Raw genomic sequence first — 4,540 nt, forward strand, 5'->3', positions numbered from 1 at the left:
ATGAGGGCAACTTATGGAGCAAAAACTAAAGATGACAATACTTGAATCTATGCATTATGACATTGGAGGAAGGGTGGTTTCTTCTACCTCGTGGCCAAGGACCCAAAAGGGAGCCAAGGGAGAATATCAGGTACTCCCACCCTTTGGGGTGCTCCCGGTGCACCAATGCCGAAAAACATTTTAAAAATATTCAAACAATTCTAAAAAACTTACACATTGACACAACATTGATGCATCTTGTCACAAAATTCAAATCAAAATTCAAAACATTGCTCGAGATACAAAAATGACAAATTCCACAGTAAATAGTACATAACATAAGTTGGGCTTTAGATTTGGCCCATTATCACATTGATGTCATGTTTGTCATTTTTGTATCTCGAGCAATCTTTCGAATTTTGATTTGAAATTTTGTGACAAGATACATCTTGTTGTGATTGTGCTAACTTTTTTTCAGAATATTTCAAACACTTTTTAAATGTTTTTCGGCATCGGTGCACCGGGAGCACCCAAGGGGTGAGAGTACCTGATATTTTTCTAGGGAGGCAATGCATATTCACCATGGGGTCCACGACAAGGTGACATGGAGGCTTCGTCGCCCCAAGTGATGCCATCCCCGGTGATGATGAGATTGCGTCCATGAAGAGGATGCTAGGGACCCAATCATGTTCTCCATCTGGTTGTTGTTGGTCCTCCATGTGAAAGTCAAGCACACCTTGCTCTTTAGGTTTAGTTTTGGGTCTTTTTGTAGTTGCGTGTGTACCACCACTTCAATATTATTTCAGCTTCGGGGTCCTTCTGGACCCTCTCAGGCTCTCTCGTTCAAAAGAAAACAGAAAACATCATCCATGTGCTATCCAAATGAGCACCAAGTTGAAAAAAACTGTTTCTGGATAATCATGGGCAAATCCTAAACGGCGCCCTCTGCGCTCGTTACAGGTGTTCGTGCAATCGAGCGCACACCCACCTCTGAGCTGGGCCGACCCGTTTTACCTTTTTTGTGTAAAAAAAGAAGCAGCACGCGCAGAGACTCAAACATGGGATCTCCTTATACTCGACATAACGCACTAACCACCCAGCCGCTACGCGAGTTGTGCTCAGTTCTCCCTTTTCTTCTTTTTCTTTTGTCTTTCCTTTCTCTTTTCCCCCCTTTTCCTTTTCTTTTTATTTTTTCTCTTTCTTAAATTCGTGAACTTTTTCTCCAAAATTGATGAACCTTTTTCAAACTCTTTTTTTTCAAAATGAATGAAAATGGTGACTTGTTTCAAAATCGATGAACCTTTTTTCAAAATTTATGAACATTTTTTATTTGATGAAACTTTTGTTCAAAATTGATGAACTTTTTTTCAAATTCTTAAACTTTTTCCAAAACCGATGAACTTTTTTCAAATTTGATGAATGTTTTTTTCAAAATTGGTGAAGTTTTTTTCAAAATCGATGAAGGTTTTTTTCAAAATTGATGAACTTTTTTTCACATTTGATAAATGTTTTGTTCAAAATCAATGAACTTTTTCCAAATTTGATGAACTTATTTTCAAATTTGTGTACTTTTTCCAAAATTTCATGAACTTTTTTTTCAAATTCGTGAAGTTTCTTGAAGTCACGAACTTTTTAAATTTGTATGAACCTTTTCAAATTTATGAATTTCTTTCAAGTTCACGTTTTCCAAATGAGCAAAGTTTTTTCGAATCGCCACAGTACTGAAGTAACTGATATCGCTACAATACTTGAAACGCTACAGCCCTCGCGCCCTGCTACTGTACTGTGCAAATAGGCCGGCCCAATCGGGACAGCCTTGTGCGCCAGGAAGGAAAACTGGCGCAACAGGCGCCGATTAGGAGGTCCCTATATCATCATGGGCCTATCAGCTTCATTCGGGCTGCATCAGTGCCGGCCTGTTTCGATTACTTTATAAATATAAAAAGGAAAAAGGAAATGCCATATTTCTTGACGCCCCCAAAACCCTAGCCGCTTCTTCTCTCTGCCCACTCCCCGCGCGAGCCACAGACGGCCGCCGCCTCACCACCGCTGAGACCTCCTCCTCCCCAGGCAGGCGCGAGAGTATACCCCAGAATAATACCACCATGGCCGGCGGCAAGATCCAGAAGAAGCGCCACGGCGGCGGTGGCGGCGGCGGCGGCGCGCGGCTGCAGGGCGGGATCCCGTTCGAGAAGTCCAAGGGCCAGCACATCCTGCGGAACCCGGCGCTCGTGGACTCCATCATCGCCAAGGCCGGCCTCAAGCCCACCGACACCGTCCTCGAGATCGGGCCCGGAACGGGAAATCTCACCAAGCGGCTGCTCGAGTCCGGCGTCAAGGCCGTTGTCGCCGTCGAGCTCGACCCGCGGATGGTTCTCGAGCTGAGCCGCCGGTTCCAGGGCCACCCCCTGTCCTCACGCCTCAAGGTACAAGAACTCTTCTTTGTGGCTCCTAGTTTTTTCATATCTATGGAAATTTTGTTTTTCGCAGATAATTCAGTACTATAGGTTTGTGCTGTGCTGCTATATCTGTTTTCTACTGTGCTTGCTCTGCAATTGACTGCTCAGAGATTGTTTTTTGGCGGTAGACGGAGAATTCGGGGTTGTAGATGTTGGGCTCATTTAGCTGAACTTAGTATGTGTCTTAGTAGTGCCATCCTGTTTTTTTCTTTAACCCTGGTAGTTGAGTTAGTAAGTGCTACATAGTGATTGTTCCTGTCAACCCGGAGCAATAGCAATACATCTGTGAGGGGAGTTTTGCGCCTACACCAACTGACTATTTCCATATTCTTGATTGTTAAAGTTACTAGGCACTGTTGCATATTATTGTGAATAATTGTAGCACAATACTGTATGACTCATCAGCTAATATAGGGTACTATTGGTGTGTTAGGAGAACTAAGATTGTCTTGATATGACGGGCATGATTTAATTTAGAAGTAAACTGCAAATTTGGATTATAATATACAGTGATCAATGAGTTGTGGTACCGCTGATGACTATCAGAAGGGGAGATGAAACAAAAACAATCAAGCTTATATCTAGTCCACACTCTTTCATGAATCTTCAGTTCTAATTTGAACCAATTGTTTGTTAATAAAATGAGTATTCTTGTGAACCATGATGCAGGTTATCCAAGGGGATGTTCTGAAATGTGATCTTCCATACTTTGATATCTGCGTGGCAAACATCCCGTACCAGATATCATCCCCCCTTACATTCAAGCTTCTGTCACACCGTCCGATCTTCAGGTGTGCTGTGATCATGTTTCAACGTGAATTTGCCATGAGACTTGTAGCACAGCCTGGAGACACTCTGTACTGCCGTCTGTCAGTGAACGTGCAGCTCTTATCTCGCGTGTCACATCTGCTGAAGGTTGGGCGGAATAACTTCAGGCCTCCACCCAAGGTAGATTCTTCAGTTGTGCGCATTGAGCCAAGGAAGCCCCTCCCTCCCGTCAGCTTCAAAGAGTGGGATGGGCTCGTGAGGATTTGTTTCAATCGGAAAAACAAAACCCTGGGCTCCCTTTTCAAGCAGAAGCGCGTTCTTGAGTTGCTAGAAAGAATTACAAGACAATGCAATCTCTCCAACTTGCCCAAGAATCTGAAATGGGCGAGGAGAAGATGTCACCTGATGATGTTGCAGTGCTGGCCAATATGGTCGAGGACCTGAGCGTGGAGACCAATGACGAGAAAGAGGACGACGACATGGAAATGGATGACGCTGATGCGGCAGACGGCCGTGCTAGCTTCAAAGAAAAGATTATGGGTATATTGCAGCAGGGTGATTTTGCAGAGAAGAGGTCTTCCAAGCTGAGCCAAGTTGATTTCCTGTACCTGCTGTCTCTCTTCAACAAAGCAGGTATACATTTTTCGTGAGGGCCTGCTTTAGTCAGCTAGCTTGAGATGGATCTTGAAAAGCCGTGTTTATTTTTTGCCCCATGTTCTGTAAGTCCTAGTAAAAGTTAAAAGTCATCTATGTGATTTTGTGCTCTGAAATATTTTTGACACCGTCGGTTTTGCCCCAGCTGTAGTAGAGAACTCAAATAATTCCAAGGTAAGATGTTCAAACGGGGTTGTCTATGCCTGTTATCCTTGCATTTGTATGGTTTGATATTATGCCCTTGTTGAGGGTGTGAAGCAGATGCAAGTTTAGTCGCTATTTCAGTATTTGGTACTCAGAATCGAGCTGAATTATCAAATCTCTCCTTTACTACTCCCTCTGTCCCATAATATAAGAACATTTTCTTATACTCCCTCTGGTCCTTTTTACTTTGCGTATTAAATTTGTGTTAAGTCAAACTTTGCAAAGTTTGACCAAATTTATATTTAAAAATACTAACATCTCCAATACCAAATATATATGCTATGAAACTATATTTCACAATTAATCTCACAATATTAATTAGGCATTGTGATTGTTGGTAAGTTTGATCAAAGTAGGGATACTTTGATTTTGGACAAAACTTATATGCAAACTAATAAAGACCGTGTGGAGTATTAGAGCAACTCTAGCAGACCCCTAACCGCCAAATTACGGGTTGGGGTTAGAAAATCTGCACG

General features: G+C 42.7%; 1 pseudogene; it reads left to right on the forward strand.

Moving 5' to 3' along the window:
• The first annotated feature begins 1,938 nt into the window (after positions 1–1,938).
• Positions 1,939–4,048, forward strand: LOC125522266 (annotated as a pseudogene).
• The last annotated feature ends 492 nt before the right edge of the window (positions 4,049–4,540 follow it).

Source organism: Triticum urartu, chromosome 7 (genome assembly GCF_003073215.2).
Source record: "Triticum urartu cultivar G1812 chromosome 7, Tu2.1, whole genome shotgun sequence".
In the NCBI taxonomy this organism is placed as follows: Eukaryota; Viridiplantae; Streptophyta; class Magnoliopsida; order Poales; family Poaceae; genus Triticum; species Triticum urartu.